Raw genomic sequence first — 12,492 nt, 5'->3', positions numbered from 1 at the left:
GTTGAGCCCGGGCCCAAGCCAGAGCACGCACCTGCTTCCCCCACGCACTTGGTCCCTCCACCAACTCCTTCGGCGCCGGTGCGACGCCCAGCCCGCCCCAGCCCCAACGTGCCGCGGCTCACCTCCCCCGCGGGCCCTCCCTCCTTCCTGCTGGCACCGCGGTCAGCGGGACAATCCTCGGCGTGCTCGGGGCCGCCTGGGCCGTGCTGCTCCTGCCCTGCGTGTGCATTACCGCGCGCACTTGTAGGGTACCGGTCCCAATGGTGTAGGCGGTGATGGCGGGAGTCAAGAGACAGCTGGCGCTGATAGCTTGTGTCACCCCATCCAAATCAGGAATATCGGCTATCTAATCTGATTGATGGGGCGGTCCGGTGCCTCCGGCGTTCGGGCGTTCGAACGCGTTCGGACCAGGTTCAAGCAAAACCACCACCGGCCGAACACTGAACTGAACTTCAGGTTCAGGTTCAGCCTTGCGCTGAACTTTGAACCTGAACGCGCGTTCAGTTCGGTCCGGTTCAGGTTCGAACCAGAAGGCCGAACCGGATGCCGCCATCGCTATAAAACGCACACAGATATTGCAGATCAAACCGGAGCCCACCTGATTGCACCTGTTTAGCCCACAACACACTGTACATTATCAGTGGCAACGACGCAGGTTGCCACTGATAAGCCCCAGCGTTATCAGCAATTCCCCAAGTGGCGAATAATTGTTGGTGAAGGGGGTGAATAATTGTGAAGTCCAAGGCAAATTTCGCTAAGTCCAGCATGTAGGGGTGAATAAAGGTGAATAATACGATATAGGCTATCGGAACCAAGTCCACTATGTGACATGTGACAGAGTGTCCTAAAAAGGAACTTTTGGTCAATAACCACTATTTGGTACCTGTGCCATGCTGTTATATACTGTAATATGGAGTGATAAGCATGACAACTTTCCAAAAAAGGAAATTTTCACCATTTGACAGTACAATCATCAGACTATATCACAGATTGTCACAAAACCAAAGTTGTATATTTTGACTATATGAACAACTTTCATTAAGTAACCTATAGTGGCAGCTGAATAGTTGTGGCAGTACTAGCCAATCATTCACTGATTTAAAACTGATGAGCCTCTATCTCCGTAAGTACTTGATGGAAATACATAATTTAAGTACTGTCAGGAAAGTTTTAAAGAGTATTATCAATAAAACATGGTATCTTGTCATCATCATATGATATAATCACTGTAGCTGCTATTCCATCATATAAAAGAGAATATCTGGTACTCCAATGTTATAAGGAAGATGACTTATATAGCCAGAGACTCCAAGCTGAGGCTCTAGTGTGTCCATCCATAATCCCAAGTCAATATAATCCCGATTATGCAGTGTATTTACTCATCGGTGATATTTGATTTCTATCAACCCTGAAAGATAACCATGGATCTCTAGCTCCTGGGTGGATAAAGTTGGGAGGGAGCTCATTTGAAAGGTATATCATCCTACTATTAGTCTGCCCAGTCAGCCATCTCATCTGGTACCATCATATCAACCTATTGACTACCAAGCATGATTGAATACTGAGTTACAGAGTATTTTACTGATATCTTGGGACTCCATGCATGGGACTTCATGATCCAAGTTGATATAGTACCATAGGATGGTCCACCACACACCTACCCATTCCCAACCATACAGCAAGTATTAGAGTTAGTCAATTACTGAAGACCTTTAGTGCTATATAACCTAGGATGGTGATATGCTGGTGATGAGGGGGGCACCACTTTCTAGAAGGTGGATCATGCCCCTACCCGTAGATATACTTAGATTTCTCAGACTCATAAAGGCCATGCCATGGCCAACCCATCATCTTTGGAATAGATAACACTGATAATGGTACTGTGAGGGATCCAGAATGGCTATGAGGTTGATTCAAGTGCTGGACAGGTTCATTTGAAGGTCTATACCATCCTATATTCAAGTCTTGGATCATACTTGAAATTATTTTCTGACCAGTTGTAATAGCGAAGACACTATCTTTTGCTCTATGGGTACCTACCCCCTCTTCAGACACATACCTGAACCACAAGCAATTACAGTAGAGGGTCCTAGTACACATTCAAATACCCTATACATGCATCTCAATGTCCAGTACTCAGTCTATAGACCCAACTATTCATGTAACCCAGTTCTGCACTCAACCTGTCTTGGAATGTTCACCTTAATTCATCCTCTAAGAATATATAGAGACCAATCAGAGTACATGGGTATCTTTACATACCTCATTGACTGAACTTAACACATTTTGATCTATAATCAACTAACAAATTATGGTTGTATTGTGAATATCTTGTGTAATAGGAGCAATGTGTATAATACCAAATAACAAGAGATTTGATGGATGATAAATTATGAGAGGCATGTCATATTTCAGACAGACCCTTCTGTATGCTTCCTACCTTTATCTCATTGGGAATCCCTTACGTCCAAGTGAGTTATTGAGAGATTAGAATAACAGGATATATGCCTTATATGCAGGTATGTGGGTTGCCTAAAAATAGGTGTGTCTTACAGGGCTATGATGGACATCTATCCGCCTAGAACACAACTTAGATCATGATTATCCATGCATTCCTGACCCAAATATCAGGCCATCACTGTGCTTGATCAAATTTGAAGCAGAAAAACTACAGAAAAGTGGTATAACAGTATGGTATAAAATATAAGACTATACTGACGCGCTTGCTCACCAAATGAGCAAGTGACTAAACAGGTGAGTGCTTCCAAACTGCCTCACTGCTCCCAAGGAAACAGCTCAACAAGTCTAGAGAGGCAGAGAGATGAACTGGGGACAGATGGAGAAGACAAAAGTGGGGAGAATGACTTTCTGGAGCATAACTAGACTACTACAGGCTTTTTATACTAAAAGCTACAGGAGCTACTAAATAAGAGGAACAGGAACTAGAAACTAAAAGGAACATATGTGCCGGAGTGGACCTGGAAGGACAGCACATCCGACGGATCACTGATGACTAAGCGATGCTGACAATGATGCTGACGAGGCTGGAGGCTCGTCAATACTCATATCAGAACACATCAAGACAATATAACTACCTATGTACTAGTGAAAAAATTATCTGAATTTAGAAAGAATTAGAGGATATATTGCTGAATCAATGAGTCTGATGCATAATCATTTAATTGTTTGATATACAGATAACATTAGATTGATGTGAATATTGACCCAATCATTCAGGTATCCTTAGTAGTACTTCAATTAGCTCTGTAACCTATCTAGTTATTGAGATATCATCTTATCAGTTATGGATCAGCTAGTAGTTGGCTAGTGTTGGCACAACTATTGAGCTGTTACTACAGATCACTCAATGAAAGTTGTTTATACAACCAAAATATACAACTTTGATTTTGTGACAATCTGTGACATTTTCAAATGATTATAGTGTTAAATGGCGAAAATTTCCTTTTTGGCAAATTTGTCACGCCTGTGACACGGTGTGACGGCGCTGAACTCAGGCCTAGGGTCTCAGGTCTTGAATTATTCATTATTATTCATTCTCTGCTGACTATCTTATTAGCATATAGACTTTATCGATACTACTCAAATTATTCATACCATATAGACCACTGATAAGCCTACAATGTATTGGACTTAGTCAAAAATCGCCTTAGAAACTTCAAAAACTTACAATTATTCATTCCTTTATCCATGGATTATTCATTTCTATGAGACCCTTGCAAATTTCTGTTGCTACACAGTGTTACCCCGCCGGGTCAACACTGTGAATTCACAGCCATTTTTGGGACAAACAGGTGCTGGAGACACCATCAGAGACTTGGAGGGGCGAATCCGACCCATCGACAGCCCTTCCTCGAGGAATGCGTCGAGGCTCGCGTTGCTCCAGGGGTGAGATGGGATACACCTTGCAGTTGGTGGGCTTAGCGTCGGGGACAAGTTCAATGGCGTGGTCCCAGGCTCTCCGCTCCGGTAGCGTGTCGAAGGACTCCTTGTTGAAGATGTCCTGGAACTCCTTAGCCCAGTCCGGGATCTCGGAGGGCGGAGGGGCGGAGTTCCTGGCAAAGGCTTCGGCCAGGCGCTGTGAGACGATGCTGCCTGCGCGTATCTCCTCCAAGGGACGGAACGAGGTGTAGAAGATGTGGTCACCATCTTTGAGTTGGTCATCTTTGTCGTCCGAGTCCAAGTCCAGTGTCAGATCAGGCAGGTCGGAATCGAGACCGGAATCGGAATCGTCTCCGTCCTCAGGGCCAGAGAGGTCCATAGTGCAAACCGAGGGGAACGGGCCGGAGCAGAGACGTTTCTGGAGCGACTGGAGTCGCCACAGCTTGGTCCGTTCGACACGCTCTTCCTCACGGCAGGTCGAGCAATTGCGGGGGCATCGTATCATCTTGACCTCCTTGGTTTCCCAATTGATCTCTGGGTTGTGTTTCCGCAACCAGGAGTACCCCAGAGAGCGAGAGCTTCAACGCACTGGTGGTGGACTCTAGCTCCAACGGGAGGTGGAGGGAGTTCGCCCCAGGGGCAGCGGCAACAGTGTACTGCTTGGGCAGTTTCTTTTCCCAGGCAGTGAGGCGGCGAAGGACGATGACCGGAGTCGTTTTGGGCTCATTGTAGGGCAAGGAACTGCATTCATCATACAAAGAGGCAAAACGATTTATAGACGCGAACGAGGGCACACCAGTCACTCGTTGCGGGGGACAAAATCCTCTCTGGCCATCGACTCCGCTGCCGTCTCCGGCAGGGCAGCTGTGTCCGTGTAGCGGGCGATCAACTCCGCTAACATCTCGTCACCGAGTTGTTGGATTACCTCGTCGAGGATGTCCATTGAGCGGACATCGGCAGGGAGGAGGCAATTCCTGGCGAGATGGTTTGGGTCACTGCACCTGAAGTAGACCATGGGCCCTGGTGCGATCCAACTCCATAGGGACGGGAGCTGCAGGCACCAGAGCAGGGATGCAGGCTGCGGGTGGCACGACCGGAGCCACCGGGCGGAAGGTGGCCAGAGCCGGGATGCGGTTGACCGGAAACGGAGTCCGAATCAAACTGCCAGGTGTCTTGGGGGCGGCTGACTTGATCAGCTTGGCCCGGACCAGGACGTGATTCCATTATTGATCAAGGGATCAAGTCCGTGGCGGAACTTGGTTACCTTGACCAACACATCTTCGAATCCGGCAAGGTCCATCAGGTCCTCAAAGTCGTCGGTGTACTGGTAGACATCTTTGTGCCCATAGGCAGAAGTCTCCAGTTTGAAGAGAGCATGATCTTGCTCGTTCTCCTCGACGAACTGGAGTCGAAACTCGGAAACGAATGAGCCCCAGGACGGAAACGGAAACGGAAATGGGGCTTTGCTTCCGTGGCGCTCCGCCCATTGCTGAGCGGGTCCTTCTGCCATAAACAACATGGCATAGCGGACAGCCTTTTTCCTCGCTCGCCTCTCCATTGACCACGAAGGCCTGAGGGGCAAGGCGGGCGTAGGTGCGGACCATGTAGAGGAACGCGCGGCCATGTTTCCGATCACCGTTGAAGGTGAACGGGGGGGGTTTGGTCGCAAGACCAATTTTGAGGCGAGGTTGATATCGCCAAAGAGGGCCTTAGAGTCGCCCTAGACCGGAGTCAGAGTCGGAATCAATGTCTCCGGCTGTGGTGGTGTTTGGTGTCCGCCCGCAGTATTAGCGGCGGCAGCGGCAGCGGAAGCCTGGGTGGTGAGAAGAGTAAGGGCCTCAGTTAGGCGGTCGATTTTCGCCTCGAGTGTATCCAGCCGAGTGCCAGCGTCCGAAGCAGCTTTGGAAGGCATGGCAGGTGCGGGGATGACAGGAGTGACAGAGGAGGAGGGGACAAGTGGTAGGGGTGGTGACGAGGGCAGAACGGACTCGTACTCCGAGCCTGAGTCAGCGCCGAACCTAGTAATCTTGTCTGGTTGATCCTGTAGAGAGTTTCTTCTGCTGTAAGGGCAACCTGGGAGGCCTGAGATCAAGGTCTAGCAGGGGAGGATCCAAAGAGAAGAAACTCTAACGGTCCACCTGCTAGCGAGCTGACTATATACTGCTTGTCCATAGCTGCCGCTGTCAGGCGCAGGAGGCCTGGGTGGCGTCGGCAACCGTTGGGAGGGCGTTGACAGATCGGTGATTGTGCGGGCAAGATAGAGGGCTGGACCGGAGTCAGAACCGGAATCGGACTGGAATCAGACATGTCTCCCAGGGGCCGAAAGGGGGATTCCCCTGACACTGCTAACTCATTTCTTCAGGCTGATAACCCAGCTAAACGTTGGGTGGGCTGTAAGAATAAACTTGCCTATTTTGGACAGAAATGATATGGTTTTATATGGCCATCAGATAAATTGATGACAATCAAGAATTACTCCACATCAATAACAGTTCTCAGAGAGGGCCTTAATTTTAATAATCAAGTCACAGAGAACCTAAATAAGAATTAAACAAGCTTTTTTAAAATATGTGACATATGTGACATCTTGATCCAGATTAAGCAATAGCTAGGAAAGCAGCTATAAGCAATAGCTAAGCTATAGCTAGATCCAAGCTATAGCTAGATATTTAGGAATGGCCTGCCTAAGTTACAGCTTTTGAATATATCTATGGCTTCATTGAAGAGCACAACATTTGTGTGACCTAGGAAACCAACAGATGCTGTGGCCTGAAATCAGCATCTTTTTGAAAGCACAACACTGCATTGAAGGATATGTGATATAGGACAGTGTAGGAACCAATATGAGATTGACTGGTGGTGTAAGGACAATTCCAGAGGCCTAAAATCAACTTGAAGGCCCTAGCAGGGGAGGATCTAAAGAGAAGAAACTCTAAGGGTCCACCTGCTGGGTAGCTGAACTATATACTGCGCTCTGGATAAGCCAAGTGTGATCGTTGCTCCGAGCAGCATGCCTGTGGCCCTGTGCCATGTTGTACGCCAACCAGGTCTCCAGGGCGGGGGCGGTCGTTAGTGAAACACGTAGTCAGAGATAATTGATAATTGATAGATGAAATGATGCCTTTATGTGCTGTCTCACCCCGAGGAATGGGAACAAAACTGGAGGATTTTTTTGTAATTTAATTAAGGTAATAATGACCCCAAAAAGGGACACCTTTATTTGTTGGGAAAAATGGATTTAAAAAGACCCAATAAGTAGAACAGCAATCTTATCAGAAAAAAGGAATCAACATTGTTATACAAAAAAGCCTCTGATGCCCAGATATCTTCCATTTTTCCCACATATGCTGTCAAACCCTGGGTTCAAAAACCCTTTTTCTTCGCCTTTTAAACCTTTTATTCTGGCCCTGGTTGATAAGATAAGACAAGGAGGAGATAAGATGGACGATAAGATGGTGATTGGATCATCAGATGTCGATGCTGATGTTGATTGACAGCGTGGAGTTGGACATGAGGCAAACAGCACGTAACGGCATGACTAAAGTATGATGTCATTGCCTCTCGTATTAGGCATGGTAAACACATGGTAGTTAAGTAGAGTAGATTTCGTCTTGTACCCCAGTCTTCGAATTCCATCATCTTTACGATATCTTCTCACGGTGCTTCTTGCTTGCCTTCACTGGCCAACTGGCATCCTCTGAATTGGTGTTGTTTGTGACATATGCACCCTTTTTCTCCTACAATCTGAGAAACATTTTTCTGGTCAGATTTCCTTCCTATCTAGTTGACATTATTTAAACCTTTTTTTCTAATCAATAAAGGTCACTATTTTTTCAACCATTATTACCTTCATTAAAATTTAAAAAAATCCTCCCGTTTTCTTCTCAGTTGTCGGGGTGTCTGCCTCATGTCCAACTCCACGCTGTCAATCAACATCAGCATCAACATCTGATGATCCAATCACTATATTATCGTCTATCTTATCTCCTGCTCGTCTTATCTTATCAACCAGGGCCAAAATAAAAAAGGTGAAGAAAAAGGTTTCTTGAACCCAGGGTTTGATATCAGGCCCCTCCCCATGTATTTATTAATTTTCTCAATGTATTTAATGCATATAACTAATGTATAACATATTATACCATATAAATCACCTTTTCTTTAAGCTGATGGCTTATTATGTAATATTGGGAACTTGATAGGACAGAAATAAGGAAATAAATAATAGCTTAGGTAAGATTGATCTAGCAGAACTCAGTCATCAAAAGCAGATCAAAAATTATTCCACATTGCTCGAAATACCTTAATACCTTAATACCATCAATCCCATCAATAATATCATTTGCTACAGGCTAAAAAGACAGTAATACTTTTGAGTAATATATTCTAGGCCTTTGCCTTCATCTTTTGCATTGGCCTGGTAGGCAGTGGCTATCATCTTTTGCATAGATAAAGCTATATGAGCTGATAGAGTACAGTATACACTATTGCACCTTATATACACAGGCCCTCAGAGGGGTGATTAGACATCCATGGTCTCTCCTGCTCTTCCTTGCCCCATATTCCTAGCTGCAGAGGGGATGATTGTACATTCCTTGCAGGCCAGGTGCTACTCCTAACCTTTGAGCACTTCTCTCCAGTCCCCTTGTGTTGAGTTGGGCTTGGCAACAGCTTCAGGACATAAACCCAGTAATATTTGTATTGTCCTGGCAACTACTGTTAAGCGTTGCTGTTAAGTGCCATGCAAGAACCAAATGTAAATAATGGAAAGTCCAAAGAGGAACCGAGTGGCTATCACAACACTATATATTTTTTTTTTTTTTTTTTTTTTTTTTTTTTTTTGGCTGTTGTAAGGGCAACCCCGGAGGCCTGAGATCAAGGTCTAGCAGGGGAGGATCCAAAGCGTGAACATTGGTAAGCGAATACAAATGAAGCTGACCTAGCAGGGGAGGATCCAAAGAGAAGAAACTCTAAGGGTCCGCCTGCTATATACTGCTTGTCCGTAGCTGCCGCTGTCGGGCACAGAAGGCTTGGGCGGCGTCGCAGGCAAGGTCCCAGGGCGACCGTTGGGAGGGCGTTGACGGATCGGTGATTGTGCGGGCGAGATGGAGGGCCGGACCGGAGACGGAACCGGAGTCGGACCGGAGTCGGAGGCGTCTCCGAGGGGCCAAAAGGGAGGTTCCCCTGACATCACCCCCCCCCCTTTGAATGCGGCGTCCCGACGCATAGACCGGAACGGAATCGAGTCGAAGGTCGCGGAGGCGATGTGTCGTGGTTTGCCAGGGTACTTACGGTAGAACTCCGCGATTTTCTCCGGGGCGAAGACGCGGTCGAAGCGGACCCACTGGTCGTGTGACACGTCGTAGCCTTTCCATCTGACGAAGTAATTCAGCCGTTTATACCTCACCCTTGCGTCCAAGATTTCCTCTACTTCCCACTCCGGGACTCCGTCCTCGAGGTCCAGAGGGGGCTGGTCGTAGCCGGGGCGTCCGTCGAAGGGGTCGTCCTGGGCGAGCTCGAGCTTGACGACACAGCTCATATAGCTGTATCTTTGCAAAAGATGAGGGCTGAGCTGCAAGGCTGTAATGCAAAAGATGAGGGCAAGTGCCCAAAGAAAAACTTAGAAACAATAAAATAATTACTTATAGGCCCTCTGGTGGGTTTTGATTGATGGGATCAGTGCATTTAGATAATATTACCTAATGTGGAACGATTTTTGATTGCCATCACTAGATCTAATGACCAGGTGATGCCACATCAGTCTTACTCAATCTCTGAATTTATTTCCTTTTTTCTGCCATATAAGTCCAAAGTATTACCATACGAGTATTCGGCCTGAAGAAAAGGTGATTTATATGACTATATCAATTTTTAGCTTAGTCATACCTTTCAATTCCATTGAGAAATTCAATAATTAAACCCTGTTTCACATCTTTTGCATTAGAGCCTTGCAGCTCAGCCCACATCTTTTGCAAAGAATGGGCTATATAGGGTGGACGACAGGGAAGACCGGGTGGAGCTTCGAGTAGCGCGGAGGAAGGTCGAGCTTGTAGGCACCTTTGCTGATCTCCGCGACTATCTTGAATGGTCCAAGGCGGCGATGGGAGAACTTTTCCGAGGGGCGAGTTGTCCTAATGTCAGAGGCATCTAGCCAAACACGGTCGCCAACCTTAAACTCCGGAGACAGAGTGCGTCTCCGGTCGTAGTAGTGCGCTTGTACTCCTCTTTGGCCTTAGTAAGCGGGCCTTGGCTTCAGCAACACCAGTGGCGATCCGGTCGCGGAACTCATTCACAGACTCCATAGCGGAACGGACTCCGGGTTCGAAGCCCATGCGCGGAAGCCGTCCCTGTCCATCATGAAGGGGACTTGCTGCGTGGAGGAGTGAACATGGTTGTTGTAAGCGAACTCCGCGGCCGGAATCAACTCATCCCAGTCGTCCTGCTGATAGTTGGTGAAGATCCGCAGGTATTGCTCCAACTCCTGGTTGACGCGCTCTGTCTGACCGTCCGTCTGTGGATGATACACGGTGGACGTGGCTGGCTTGATGCCAATTAGACGCCAGAGTTCTCGGGTGAAGTCCGCGATGAACTGTGAGCCACGGTCGGAGACGTACTTCTCCGGAGTCCCGTGATGGCGCCAGACATTCCGGTAGTAGAGGCGGGCTGCTCCTACTGCGTCGACGGTGGTGTGACACTCGGAGAAGTGGGCTCGCTTCCCGAGGGTGTCCACGACGACCATGATTGCATCGTACCCATGGGCCTCGGGGAGCTCGACGATGAAGTCGACGGAGACGGTATGCCAGCGCTCCGGGGGCGTTTCCGTTGGGTGTAGCTCTCCGTAGGGCAGTCTCCGGAGCGCCTTGGTGCGACAGCACAAGTCGCAGGTCGCGACGTACCGGCCGATATGGCGAGACATCTGAGGCCACCAGTAGTTCCGAGAGACCAACTCCAGGGTCTTGAAGCGACCAGCGTGTCCAGCGACTCGAGTGTCATGGCAGAGCTCGATGATGCGCCTCCGGAGGTCCTTGTCCTTGGGTACGACAATCTTCCCACGAAAGTGAAGAAGACCACCAGAGACGGCCCACTCGTCGGAGCGTGAGGACCGGGGGCCTCGAGCTTGACCTTGGACCTTTAGGAGTTGCCGGGCCGCTAGTGCGACGGGCTCCTCCAGGTCAGGCTCACCAGAGAGGGCATCACGGATGTCGCGAAGAAGTTCAGAACCAGGGCCGGAAACGGAAACGCCCTCGAGTGCGCGGACGTGGAAGAGTTCAGGCCGCAAAAGGACGACATCGGAGTTGTCGGAATCGACTCCGTGGTCGGGTCTCCGGGAGAGGGCGTCAGGTCGACCCATGTCGCGGCCAGGCTTGTGGTGCAGCGTGAAATCGAACCGGGAGAGGTACAGGGACCACCGGGCCTGTCTCCGGTTGAGGTGCTGCGTCTTCCTGAAGTACTCCAAATTCTTATGGTCAGTCCAAATCTCGACAGGGTGTGCGGCGCCCTCGGAAGTGTCTATACTCCTCGAGTGCGGGATGATCGCGAGCATCTCCTTGTCGTGGATTTCGTAGTTGCACTGGACATCATTTAAGCTTTTGGAATAGAATGCTACAGGGTGCCACTTCCCGTCCGGGGCGGATTGTGAAAGAACCGCCCCCCGTCGCATAATCAGAGCTGTCCGCCTCGAGTCGGAAAGGCCGTGGCGTCGTCCGGAATCGCCAGGACCGGTTCCGAGGTGACTGCGTCCTTGATCGCTTGGAACGCGGAAGCCTCCGCGTCGCCCCAAGTCCATTGCTGGTCCTTCTTGGTGAGCACGAAAAGAGGGGCGCGCAAGGGTCGAGAAGTCCCGAATGAACCTGCGGTAGAAATTAGCGAACCCAAGGAACTGCTGAATGTCCTTCTTGTTTTCCGGAGTCGGCCAAGCGGAGACGCCTGCGACCTTGACGGGGTCCATTTCGACGTGGTTGTGGGAGATGATGACTCCGAGGTACTCGATTGACGATTTTTCAAAGTCGCACTTCTCCGCTCGAAGGTACAACTTGTGCTCCCGCAGTCGCCGTAAGACCTCCTGGACAATCTGCCAGTGTTTCCGGAGGTCGGAATGGGCGATCAGGATGTCGTCAAGGTAGATCATGACGTCTCCGGAGAGGATGAGGTCCTGGAAAATGTCATTCATCATCGATTGGAACGTCGCAGGGGAGTTTGTCAGGCCAAAATACATCACCAAGGGCTCAAACAGGCCTCGGTTAGTCCGGAAAGCTGCTTTCCACTCGTCACCTTCCTTGATCCGGACGTTGTTGAACCCCCAGCGGACATCGAGTTTGGTGAAGTAACGAGCGCCTTTGAGCCGGTTGATGAGGTCGTTGATCAGCGGAAGGGGGTACCGGTTTTTGACAGTCATCGCGTTGAGAGCACGGTAGTCCTGGACGAAGCGGAGTCCGCCGTCCTTCTTCTTGACGAAGAAGACCGGAGACGCCATCGGAGACTTGGAGGGGCGAATCCGGCCCGTCGAAAGCCCTTCCTCGATGAACGCGTCGAGCTCGCGTTGCTCAAGGGGTGAGATGGGGTACACCTTGCAGTTGGTCGGCTTAGCGTCGGGGA

This window comes from Mycena indigotica, assembly GCF_014461135.1.
Source record: "Mycena indigotica strain 171206Taipei chromosome Unknown Mind.scaff0011, whole genome shotgun sequence".
In the NCBI taxonomy this organism is placed as follows: Eukaryota; Fungi; Basidiomycota; class Agaricomycetes; order Agaricales; family Mycenaceae; genus Mycena; species Mycena indigotica.
Note: the sequence above shows the minus strand (reverse complement) of the source record.